General features: G+C 36.2%; 1 long non-coding RNA gene across 1 annotated transcript in view; it reads right to left on the minus strand.

Moving 5' to 3' along the window:
* Window positions 1-396: 396 nt before the first annotated feature.
* The window catches only part of LOC146474473 (uncharacterized), a 19,221-nt gene continuing 5,812 nt past the window's right edge, over window positions 397-13,805 (minus strand). Inside the window, exons 2-3 of the long non-coding RNA XR_014866144.1 lie at window positions 1,708-1,759; window positions 397-479 (exon numbers count right to left, since the gene is read on the minus strand). This is a non-coding gene — a long non-coding RNA (uncharacterized LOC146474473). The remainder of the gene's footprint in view (window positions 480-1,707; window positions 1,760-13,805) is intronic.

Here is a 13,805-nt window from a genome sequence, read left to right on the forward strand (position 1 = left end):
TTAATTATCAACTTTTTTGTTTTCATTAATTGCCTTTATTCATTTCTCGGTTCTTGCTGATAGTTTTGCTATTGACACTTTTTTCATTGTAATGATCATTAAACTCAGAACCTCCTTGAAAACCACTTTGTGAGGGAGCTTTCTGGTTAAATATTGATTAATAATAATAATCAAGAAGATACCGCAAAGAGTGAGACTCGTGCAACTGACCCTCCTTGTGCTCTACTTTGATTTTGGTTACTTTTGGAATTAACTTAAATTAAGAAGGGAAACACTGAACACTGTTAAGAAAGAGAAACAAAAACCTTCAGTATCTCTTTAAAAATGTGTCGACTAGGGTTACTCATGACCGATCAGCCTCGATGTTGAAATGGGTGAATTGAACTTTTAACTCACCATCCGGCATATAACCGATGACATATCCGGCGCAGAAGAGGGGAAGACAAAGGAAAGCCAATAACTTGGACATGATTCAACTCCTAATAGAAAATAAAAAGAGTGAATCGAATATACCATAATATACCATAAAAGCTTATTACCAGGTCCAATAACACAATGAGTTTACAAGGCTATTAAAGACCATTTACATGCAGAGGGCATTTTTTCTTAATTTTCCTTTCACCGAGGGCAAAATGACTCACTCCTGATTGGTCGAGTGGGACAAATAGTTTCTCCTGATTGGTTGAGTTCACCATTTCTTCATTTTGTTGGTTTCTTCATTTTGTGCCACGACAATAACGACTTCTTTCAGCCGGTTCTTTGGAGTTTGACTTTTTAAGCCGGATTTTTTGTGGCAAAAATACTTGGAAATCAAGTGCTACAAAAGGAAATTCCTAAAGGTAAACTTTCGTTTCTTACAAGAAACAGCAAGAGATTACTTTGGTTGGTTGGTTCGGTTGGTTGGTTGAAAAACTGAAAACATTCATGGCCGCTACCAAGTGCTTTCACCTCGCTACGGCTTCTTCCAACGAACGATAACCGAACAATAATAAATGTACAGTGCCCTTTTGATGAGAGGAAGGAGCAGGTCAAATTCAGTGGAAGAAATTACTCTGCAAGTTCCTTCTTTGAAACCACGGTTTGCTATTTTTATCGATCTGTGTTCGTATTATTGTCAAGCGTTAGAAAGCTTCACAGTGCTGGTGAATAAAAAATATTGAGTTGATGCCTAACAGTTGGTTTAATTGTTGTTAGTTTGTTCATGAATTAAACTTGTATTTTCCCTTTATTACACGAATATAACAACTTTTCTCGTTTTGTCTGTTTTGTACGCTAAGAAACAGGTGAATTGTTGTTGGTTTGTTTGTTTTGTTTGTTGTTTTTTTGTTGTTGTTGTTGTCGTTGTTGTTGTTTTTTGCTTACGGGTGAGCGCTTTCATGCCGGGCTGGAGCTTACTGTTTTACAAAGTGGCTCGCTAGTTTTCAGAAAATTTGCCCTCTATGTTATAAACACGTAATCGAAATGAGTCCTCGTAGAATCGTAAAATTAAGGGTTAATTTTCACTTGTATTTTCAAAGTTTTCCCAAATTGGGAAAACTTTGAAAATACGCGTAGAAATTAATCCTTAATTCTACTCGGCCTCTTGCGATTACATATACTAATGAGTATTGATCGTTGTTTCGCATGATTCCAGACTTAGCTGTGCGTACATCCTTTCCTGCCAAACAGTCGACTACAAAGTAGTAAATTGACTTGAAAACAACTTACCTTCAAGAAGATACTCGCTGTTTGTGTTGTCAACGCAGTAGGAAACAAAACGCTAAAGAAAAGGCAAACATAAAGAAACTGTTAAATATATCAGCTAAACATTCAAAAATCACAGTAGAAAACTTGTGGTAAGTCTCAGTTTTCTTGCATTGTTTTAACTTTTAGGTTTTAGCCTAGCAGTTGGAAAACCCCACAATTCACTGAAATCCTAAAGGTGAATATTATTAGTCATACATACTGAGTTACTCCTTTTAGTAAGGTAACGTTCGGTGTCTAAAAAATTTGCTTTGAACGCCTTCTTACCTAATGTTCCGAAGCGGATACGCAATTAATATATGTTGCTCTGTTTGTATAGTCCTCAGCTGAGGTGTATTCCAAAATAAATAACCGTTTATTGCTTATTTGGTTTGATTTGTATAAAAATTCACCCCCTACAAAGAAAAAGAAAAGAATTTCTAGTTTTTGACTTGTGCTCTGGTCCTCAAACACAAGGAGCAATTAGTAGTTTAGTAAGCGTTGGTCGATTTGAGCCCGCCAATTATATGAATAAGTTTTAATTTCTTTTGTTCAAAGGGACAAAATTTTCAAGGATTAATTTAAAAAAAGAAGCTAAACAACACTTTATCAAAATACTTATGTCGCATTTTTAACTACATATTTGCCCCACTGAACACGAAAGGAATACGTTATCTTTTAATTTTAAATTTTAAAAATTCTTGGACACCCTAACGAGAACATTTAAGCTAAAACAAATTAAACTAAAACTGCTGCCTACCGTGTTGGCAGATCATGTTGTGGCCTTTAAACTGAAGGTATATGTGTATAAGCTAATAAAAGAATTATTCTATTTGCTTCAAAAGGAGAAACGCCATAACAGCAACGTAAATACTGAATTTTGTAGACTCGCGGCATTAATGAATTGTATAACATGTTTTTCATTTGTAATATGTGATACCCGTCCAGGTGTTTATATGTTTATACCTATTTGCCTCCTTCCTACTGCCGTTTTGGACCATTTTGCAGGATGGACGGATTCACTTATGGTGAACCAAACACGTTTCTTTTTATATTAAAGAAAAAAAAAAGGAACGATTGTGACGATATAATTTGTTAATTTATGTCGAGTTTGCTTACAAATGATATGAAAGTCAGAAATGGAAACACAATTTTTTTATAAGAACGTCTAATTTTAGGGCTGAGACTGAACCATCGCCAACAATTCTATTGTCTTTCGCGACACGTACTTACGGTGCCAAAATTTGCAAAATGAGGCATAAAGATGGTGACTTGTTCCCACGGGAGTAACAGGTAACTGGCTTGGTTGTTTCGGGCTCGTGTCGTGTTCGCTTCGTTGAAATAGGTGCTGTCAATTAAACTTTTAGATGTGCGAAGGTGAGATAAAATTGACAATAGCAGTCGGGATAAAAAAATCTATTCATGCGCCGCTAGCGGTAAAAGAACAATAATCTAAGAACTCCGCTCACCAGTTCCTGTTGCATTTAATGTGTAGTATTCATAGTAGGTGAAAAAATACACTTCTGGCTACGTTTCACTTAGCGAAAAGAATTTAAGGCCAAAAAAAATTGTAAAATCCCGAACGACGCCAAATTGGTGACTATTCACGTGGAAACAAGTTTTGTTTGTGAAAAAAAAAATATTCAAATTTCGATCCGTTTATTGAGATCAAAATGTATAAAAGACGTGTCTTTTATTGCCATCTATTAAGTTGTTAGAAGCTACCCAGAGATATAACATAAAAAAGCGCGCCATGCATCCGACCAGCTTTCATTCCTCGTTGTTTGCCGACGTTTGAGATCATAGGTAAGTTCGATTATCGAACCAATCGAACAAAATCCGAATGCAATCGAAATCAATCTGATCAGGTTTTGTTCGGAATCCATCTCTTAAGTAGAGTAATCATTCTCAACCTTTATTGAAGGGAATAAATAGAAAAACGTCCCCAAAAATATCAAACTAAATGTCAATGTTCGGTTATACTTACTCATTATCGAAAGTTCGACTGAGTTACATTGCCGACCGTTCAATTATCGAATTCGATACGCCGGGCGTTAGGTGTGCAAGTACTCAGTAATTAAAGTTCTATTTCAGTGACCTTTCATGCGAGGCACACGCCATTTCAATGCTTAATTACAATGACTTGCCCACTATTGTTTGTGGAGGTGGTGCTATGAATTTATTAGAACTTTCGCGGTAAGTTTAAAACGATAGCTCGACTCCCGTGGGAGTACCGAAAAGGTTGAACTCGCAAGCAAGTTCAGAATTGTGGGGGTAGGTCTCGGAAAAACAGGAAAAAATAATACTTCTAACCGTCGGATTCCTGAGAAAACTCAGCTGTGGAATCTTCACATGTCAAACAAAAATAACCATATGAATAGTTTTGTGTTTACCCCTTATTTCTTCAAAAATTTCGTCCAAAAGTGTTAGTCCCATACAAACGGAGTGCCGAAATAGCTACTTTTGAAGCACGAAATAATAATACTTCTAAAGCAGCTACAAATATATCGAAGGTCACATTTACTTTATTAACATCTCTTCTACAAAAGCCATATGAATAGTAACTGGTAAACGCAACAGAACGCTCATAAAAGAAGAATTTAGAAGCGCTACTTCGTATTTTCTGCCAACTTTCTTTATTGTTTTGTGTGCTTTGTGTGATGAGATTTCAAATTTAGCGCCAGCGAGCGTAACAAAAGTCCCGGATATGTCGCGGCATTGTGGGCGATGGCTCTTATTATTTTTGGAAATTTGAGCCTGAAAAGTTCTCAAGATGTTTCTTAGTCTTATTAAACGCATTCTTACCTAATGTTTCGAAGCGAATACATTTGACATTTTTTATTTATACTCTCCACTCTTACTGTTACATAAGCGCAAAATATATTACTAATATAGTATTAAATTAACATATAATAATACGTAGCTCAAAAATACAATTCAAATAGGAGCAGGAGAGTAGAGGGGCACCTCTAATGAAACTAACACTGTGCCCCTTTAAAGGAAGAAAAGTACCTAAGTAGAATAGAAAAAAAGAAAGATATAGCAAAAGAAAAAAACAAAAAACAAAGAGAAACGAAAATAATTTGAGTAACGTACCATTAATAAGGAGCAACGAATGTATCATCAATATTGAGCAAGGTAATATTATGTTGCTCTGTTTGTATAATCCTCAGCTGAGGTCTATTCCAAAATAAATAACCGTTAATTGCTTATTTGGTTTAGGATGTATAAAAATTCAACCCTACAAAGAAAAAGAAAAGAAACTTGTAGTTTTTGACTTATGCTCTGGTCCTCAAACACGTACCAACAGCAACTGAAACTGCTGTCTACCGTGTTCACAGATCGCTTTTTGTTTTTTTTAACTGAAGACATATGTGTATAAGCTTATTCAGTTAATGCGGGCGCGGTAGCCCGTTCAGCATCACATAGTAGTCAGTGTTTCATTCTTGGATGAAATTGCTCAAGACTACCTTGAGAAGATGCGATATCTTTTATTCAAAAATCTTCCTTATTTGCACGAGCAAAATTAAATAGAAGAAACGGAATTTTATTATTCGGCAACTATGTTTTTCTGGCAACAGGTGACGTTAAAATTAATCGTTTACTTTGGGGGAAGAATAAGCATTAATTCGTTGCCAAATAACACTTTTCACAATCAGCCTTATTACAGAACACAAACAAACATTGCTAAAGTTCTGTTGGATAATCGGAAACCAAGCTTTCCAAAATTAGGTCCCAGTGACGTTGTCTATAGTGAACTCGATCAAAGCACGGGGTTGTTCAGTACGTCGAAGGAAATAAAAAAACTTTTGGGGGTAAAATACCGGAGATCCCGAACGCCAAATAGATATATTTCAACATGCATTCGATAAAATAAATAAAACTAACCAATCGCTAGCGTACTCCTATATGGTTTAGGGTTATTCTACCGTTTGACCGCGTAGTACGACTGGGTCTCCCTTTTTAATCTTTTATCTCATTTGATTTCAACGTACGTTTATAACTTTTACTGGCCAAAAATATTATTTCGTGAAATGCCTAAAGTATTCGCCCTACAAAAACAAGTCGCTAATATTCAAATGTAGGAAGCTGCGAAGAAAAATATCGCGAATAAAAGTTTCCTTCTCGATTTTGTAACATTTCTTTCCTTCGGCAAGTCACGACGACAAAACAAAAAATTACCCTGTTAATCAGTGTTGAGGAAATGCTAAGAATAAACTAGGAAAAGGCGTTCAAAAATTCGATATTTTGTGAGGCAGTGAGACCATGAGACGTGAAATCTTTGTTATAGCTGCTATATTTTTTGGACTTTGAGACTTACGTAAAGCCTTGCAAACAAACTAAGTGAGATCTTGAGACAACTTGGTGTGATCAATCCGGCGAACACGCGCAATGAATTTAGACACTGTCCAGGCATCCGGAAAACCCGCAGACTTCCGTATAACCGTATAGTACCGTACAGTTCAGTCTCACTGCAAAAACTCTGCTCTTCAGAAGAGCAGATTGAAATATTACTACTGGGGATTGTTCGAGAGAGAACCACGGTTACCTCTTTTAAAACTCACCTTCTGGTCAGCACAGGCAGCCGTTCAGCACAAACTGATCGTCGGCAACTCCGAGGTGATAAATTTATTGGTCATTAACGGAATATAATTTCCAATTAAAATGTTAATGACCACATCGTTTACACTAAAACTTGAAAACAAGTGCTACCGCAGACGTGATCGCCATACAATGTATTTCTAAGATACCAACAGTGCTTGATGAAATGTCTATCATTTGATGACACTGGTTAGTGAAATTTAATGATAATTATTTCAATAAAAATTCAAACACGCTTGGTGAGTTGTGTGCAGGAAGGAAGAGGTTTTACCTAAGAAGATCATTTTACTAGTTAACAGTTGACGTCAGCCCCGAATCAAAATTCCTCCAAACTTTACTTGAATTGAGCTCAAAAATCTGGGCCATTATACCACGTCTCCAGTAGGGGTTCTACCCAAATGTAGAATACAAAAAATTATCGAGAACTTGAAATGCTCCTGATAGCAATGTTGTACCATGTCTCTTGGGTAGCACTCTTCATTTTACTTTCTGTGAGCGACGAACTTGATTCTGTTGTTTTCAATAATGATACCAAAGCGCTTTCGTGATTCCAAAAAAACGAGATCACCTTCATTTCGAGGACTTGTTTTCCCCTACGCCGTTCTCACACAAACTCGTAGTAAAATGTCGACCGCTATCTCGGATTCCCGCCAAAATGACACTGTCACGCGCACTTACACTTTCTCTGACTTGAAGTCGAAGTCGCACTCGTACTAAAATCTAACGGTCTCTATGCTGCGAGTTTACAATACCCTTTATCTTCTTTTAAATTTCAAACTAGGAAGTTCCCTTTTTGACTGATCTATTCCTTAAAAACGTTGTTCTTGCTTCAATATATAGTATTCTTCTATCTGCTTCAAAAGGAGAAACGCCATAACAGCAACGTAAAGATTGAATTTTGTAGAGTCGTGGCATTGTTGAATTGTATAACATGTTTTTCATTTGTAGATAGTGATACCCGTACAGGCGTTTATATGTATATACCTATTTGCCTCCTTCCTACTGCCGTTTTGGACTATTTTGCAGGATGGACGTATTAACTTATGGTGAACCAAGCAAGGTCTCTTTATATTGAAGAAAAGAATAAAAAGGAACAACTGTCACGATATAATTTGTTAGTTTGCGTTGAATTTGCTTACAAATGTTATGAAAGTCAGAAATGGATACAACCTTTTTTATAAAAAAGTCTAATTTTGGGGCTGAGGCTGAATGTTCTATTTGAGCCTGAAAATTTCTTAAGATGTTTCTAAGTCTTTGAACGCCTTCTTACCTAATGTTCCGAGGCGGATACATAATATAATTACCGCCTGTATGTTGCTCTGTTTGTATAGATCTCATCTGAGGCCTATTCTAAAATAAATAACCGTTAATTGCTTCTTTGGTTTAAAATATATAAAAAATCACCCCCTACAAAGAAAAAGAAAAGAACTTGTAGTTTTTAACTTATGCTCTGGTCCTCAAACACATACCAACAAAATTTGTTTGTTTAACTAGGAGCGATTAGTAGTTTAGTAAGTGCTGCTCGATTTGAGCCCGTCAAATTATATGAATGAGTTTTAATTTCTTTTGTTCAAAGGGACAAAATTTTGAAGGATTAATTTAAAAAAGAAATTAAACGACACTTCAGAAAAATACTTATGTCGTATTTTTAACTACATATTTGCCCCACTGATCACGAAAGAATAAGCTTTCTTTTAATTTTAATTTTTTAAAATCTTGGACACCCTAACGAGAACATTTTAGCTAAAACAAACTGAAATTGCTGTCTGCCGTGTTCGCAGATCGCGCTGTGGCCTTTTTTCAGTTAATTCGGGCGCGGTAGCCCATTCAGCATCTACATAGTAGTCAGTGTTTGATTCTTGGATGAAATTGCTCAAGACTAAAGACTGAAGATGCCATGACTCTTATTCAAAAATCTTCCTAATTTCCACGGGCAAAATTACATTGGAGAAACTGAATTTTATTAGTCAGCAACTATGTTTCTCTGGCAACAGGTGACGTTAACATTAATCGTTTACTTTGGGGGAAGAAAAATCATTCATTTGTTTCCAAATAACACTTTTCACAAGTAGCTACTTACAAACAAACATTTCTAAAGTTCTGTTGGAAAATCGAAGACCAAGCTTTCAAAAATTAATTACTTTTAAAACTAAACAGTTTAACAAAACGTTCGCACAGGTTGCAGTTACACAGATCCAAACAAAACAAAATAGTTTACTGATCTAAAATAAGTTAGAGATATAAATTTTTACGTTGGGTGAGCTCTAATGAAAGCGAACGCGAATAGAACAAAACAACAATTCTACTTTTCTTCCCTCACATCCTTCCTCAAAAGACTGTTTGGATATTCAACGAATCCACTGATTATAAAATCAATTATTTATATATATACTACGCCCAGCAAGGTCCCTGTGACGTTGTCTTATTAACTCGATCAAAGCGCGGGGTTATTCAGTACGTCGAAGGAAATTAAAAAAAAACTTTTGGGGGTAAAATACCGGTAATCCCGAACGCCAAATAGATATTTTTCAACATACATTCGATAAAATAAATAAAACTACTCATCTCTATCGTATTCTTACATGGCTTAGGGTTATTCTACCGTTTGACCGCGTAGTCCGACTGGGGCTCCCATTTTATTCTTTTATCTCATTTGATTTCAATGTATTCCTTATAACTTAAACTGGCCAAAAATATTATTTCGTGAAAAGCCTAAAGTATTCGCCCACCCAAAACAAGCTACCAGCATTCAACTGTAGGAAGCTGAGAGGAAAAAATATCGTGAATAAAAGTTTCATTCGCGATTTTGTAACATTTCTTTCCTTCGCCAATTAAACTCACGTCGACAAAACAAAAAAATGCCCGGTTTACCAGCGTTGACAAAATACTAAGAATAAACTAGGTAGAGGGGTTCAAAAATTCGACATTTTGTGAGGCAGTGAGACCATGAGACGTGAAATCTTTGTTATAGCTGCTATATTTTTAGGACTTTGAGACTTACGTAAAGCCTTGCAAGAAACTAATCGAGATCTCGAGACAACTTGATGTGATCAATCCGGCGAACACGCACAATGAATTTAGAGACTGTCCAGCCATCCGGAAAACCCGCAGACTTCCGTATAACCATCGCTTTTTTTTCCCCAAATGGAAAATGTAATATATTACATTTATACATATATATAAATTGCGGGAGTTGTCTCACTGCAAAAACACTGCTGTTCAGAAGAGCAGATTGAGATATTACTACTGAGGATTGTTCGAGAGAGAACCGCAGTTACCTCTTGTTACACTCACCTTCTAGTCAGTACAGGCAGCCGTCAGAGCACAAACTGATTGTCGGCAACTTCGAGGTGATAACTTCATTGGTCATTAACGGAATGTAATTTTCAATTAAAATGTTAATGCCCACATCGTTTACACTGAAACTTGAAAACAAGTGCTACCGTAGACGTGATCGCCTACGGCTACAATGTATTTTTAAGATACCAGCAGTGCTTGATGAAATGTCTATCATTTGATGACACTGGTTAGTGAAATTTGATGATAATTATATCAATGAAAATTCAAACACGTTTGGTGAGTTGTGTGCAGGAAGGAAGAGGTTTTACCTAAGAAGATCATTTTACTAGTTAACAGTTGACATCAGCTCTGAATCAAAATTCCTCCAAACTTTACTTGAATTGAGCTCAAAAATCTGGGCCATTATACCACGTCTCCAGTTGGGGTTCTACCCAAATGACAAATAGTAAAAAAACTATCGAGAACTTGAAATGCTCAATAGCAATGTTGTACCGTGTCTCTTGGATAGCACTTTTTGTTTTACTCTCTGTGAGCGACGAACATGATTCTGTTGTTTTCAATAATGATATCTAAGGCCTTTCGTGATTCCAAACAGACGAGACCGCCTAGTTTTAAGGACTTGTTTTCCACTACACCGTTCTCACACAAACTCGTAGTAAAATGTCGACCGCTATCTCGGATTCCCGCCAAAATGACACTCATACGCGCTTACACTCTCTCTGGCTTGCAGTCGAAGTCGCACTCGCACTAAAATCTAACGGTCACTATGCTGCGAGTTTACAATATCCTTTACCTTCTTTTAAATTTCAAACTAGGAAGTTCCTTTTATGACTGATCTATTCCTTGTAAACGTTGTTCACGCTTCAATATATAGTATAACTTCTATCTGCTTCAAAAGGAGAAACGCCATAACAGCAACTTAAAGATTGAATTTTGTAGACTCGTGGCATTGATGAATTGTATGACGCGTTTTCCATTTGTACATAGTTATACCCCTACAGGCGTTTATATGTATATACCTATTTGCTTCCTTTCTACTGCCGTTTTGAATCATTTTGCAGGATGGACGTATTCACTTATGGTGAACCAAGCATGTTCTCTTTATATCAGAGAAAAGAATAAAAAGGAACAATTGTGACGATATAATTTGTTAATTTTCGTTGAATTTGCTTACAAATGATATGAAAGTCAGAAATGGATACAGCCTTTTTTATAAGAACGTCTAATTTTGGGGCTGAGGCTGAACGTTCTTATTATTTTTTTAAATTTGAGCCAAAAAATTTCTTAAGATGTTTCTAAGTCTTTGAACGCCTTCTTACCTAATGTTCCGAGGCGGATACATAATATAATTATGTTGCTCTGTTTGTATAGACCTCATCTGAAGCCTATTCCAAAATAAATAACCGTTAAATGCTTATTTGGTTTAAAATATATAAAAAATTCACCCCCTACAAAGAAAAAGAAAAGAACTTGTGGTTTTTAACTTATGCTCTGGTCCAGAAACACATACCAACAGAAATTGTTTGTTTTACTTAAAGCAATTAGCAGTTTAGTAACTGCTGCTCGATTTGAGCCCTTCAAATTATATGAATGAGTTTTAATTTCTTTTGTTCAAAGGGACAAAATTTTGAAGGATTAATTTCAAAAAGAGACTAAACGACACTTCAGCAAAATACTTATGTTGTATTTATAACTACGTATTTGCCCCACTGACCACGAAAGGAATAAGCTTTCTTTTAATTTTAATTTTTTTTAAAATCTTGGACACCCTAACGAGAACATTTAAGCTAAAACAAACTGAAATTGCTGTCTGCCTTGTTCGCAGATCGCGCTGTCGCCTTTTTCAGTTAATTCGGGCGCGGTTGCCCATTCAGCATCTACATAGTAGTCAGTGTTTGATTCTTGGATGAAATTGCTCAAGACTAAAGACTGAAGATGCCATGACTCTTATTCAAAAATCTTCCTAATTTCCACGGGCAAAATTACATTGGAGAAACTGAATTTTATTAGTCAGCAACTATGTTTCTCTGGCAACAGGTGACGTTAACATTAATCGTTTACTTTGGGGGAAGAAAAATCATTCATTTGTTTCCAAATAACACTTTTCACAAGTAGCTACTTACAAACAAACATTTCTAAAGTTCTGTTGGAAAATCGAAGACCAAGCTTTCAAAAATTAATTACCTTTAAAACTAAACAGTTTAACAAATGGTTCACACAAGTTGCAGTTACACAGATCCAAACAAAACAAAATAATTTACTGATCTAAAATAAGTTAGAGATAAAACTTTTTACGTTGGGTGAGCTCTGATGAAAGCGAAAGCGAATAGAACAAAATAATTCTAATTTTCTTCCCTCGCATCCCTCCTCAAAAGACTCGATCTTTGGATATTCAACGAATCCACTGATTATCAAATCAATTATTTATATATATACTACGCCCATCAAGGTCCCTGAGACGTTGTCTTATTAACTCGATCAAAGCGCGGGGTTATTCAGTACGTCAAAGGAAATAAAAAAAACTTTTGGGGGTAAAATACCGGAGATCCCGAACGCCAAATAGATAGTTTTCAACATACATTCGATAAAATAAATAAAACTACTCATCTCTATCGTATTCTTACATGGTTTAGGGTTATTCTACCGTTTCACCTCGTAGTCCGACTGGGGCTCCCGTTTTATTCTTTTATCTCTTTTGATTTCAACGTATTCCTTATCACTTAAACTGGCCAAAAATATTATTTCGTGAAAAGCCTAAAGTATTCGCCCGCCCGAAACAAGCTACTAGTATTCAACTGTAGGAAGCTGAGAGGAAAAAATATCGTGGATAAAAGTTTCCTTCTCGATTTTGTAACATTTCTTTCCTTCGCCAATTAAACTCACGTCGACAAAACAAAAAAAAATGCCCGGTCTACCAGCGTTGAAAAAATACTAAGAATAAACTAGGTAGAGGGGTTCAAAAATTCGACATTTTGTGAGGCAGTGAGACCATGAGACGTGAAAACTTTGTTATAGCTACTATATTTTTAGGACTTTAAGACCGTACGTAAAGCCTTGCAAGAAACTAATTGAGATCTCGAGACAGCTTGGTGTGGTCAATCCGGCGAACACGCACAATGAATTTAGAAACTGTCCAGGCATCCGGAAAACCCGCAGACTTCCGTATAACCATATAGTACCGTACAGTTTAGTCTTACTGCAAAAACTCTGCTCTTCAGAAGAGCAGATTGAGATATTACTACTGAGGATTGTTCGAGAGAGAACCGCAGTTACCTCTTTTAAAACTCACCTTCTGGTCAGTACAGGCTGCCGTTCAGCACAAACTGATTGTCGGCAACTCCGAGGTGATAAATTTATTGGTCATTAACGGAATATAATTTTCAATTAAAATGTTAATGTCCACATCGTTTACACTAAAACTTGAAACCAAGTGCTACCGCAGACGTGATCGCCTACGGCTACAATGTATTTCTAAGATACCAGCAGTGCTTGATGAAATGTCTATCATTTAATGACACTCGTTAGTGAAATTCAATAATAATTATTTCAATAAAAATTCAAACACGTTTGGTGAGTTATGTGCAGGAAAGAAGAGGTTTAACTTAAAAAGATCATTTTACTAATTAACAGTTGACATCAGCCCCGAATCAAATTCCTCCAAACATTACTTGAATTGAGCTCAAAAATCTGGGCCATTATACCACGTCTCCAGTAGGGGTTCTACCCAAATGACAAATACAAAAAATTACCGAGAACTTGAAATGCTCAATAGCAATGTTGTACCGTGTCTCTTGGATAGCACTCTTCATTTTACTTTCTGTGAGCGACGAACTTGATTCTGTTGTTTTCAATAATGGTACCTTAGCGCTTTCGTGATTCCAAAAAGACGAGATCACTTTCGTTTCGAGGACTTGTTTTCCCCTACGCCGTTCTCACACAAACTCGTAGTAACATGTCGACCGCTATCTCGGATTCCCGCCAAAATGACACTGTCACGCGCGCTTACACTTCCTCTGACTTGAAGTCAAAGTCGAACTCGTACTAAAATGTAACGGTCTCTATGCTGCGAGTTTACAATACCATTTACCTTCATTTGAATTTTAAATTTCAAACTAGGAAGTTCCCTTTTTGACTGATCTATTCCTTGAAAACGTTGTTCATACTTTAATATGTAGTATTCT

The sequence above is a fragment of the Pavona decussata genome, unplaced genomic scaffold (assembly GCF_977016875.1).
Source record: "Pavona decussata unplaced genomic scaffold, jaPavDecu1.1 SCAFFOLD_89, whole genome shotgun sequence".
NCBI lineage: Eukaryota > Metazoa > Cnidaria > Anthozoa > Scleractinia > Agariciidae > Pavona > Pavona decussata.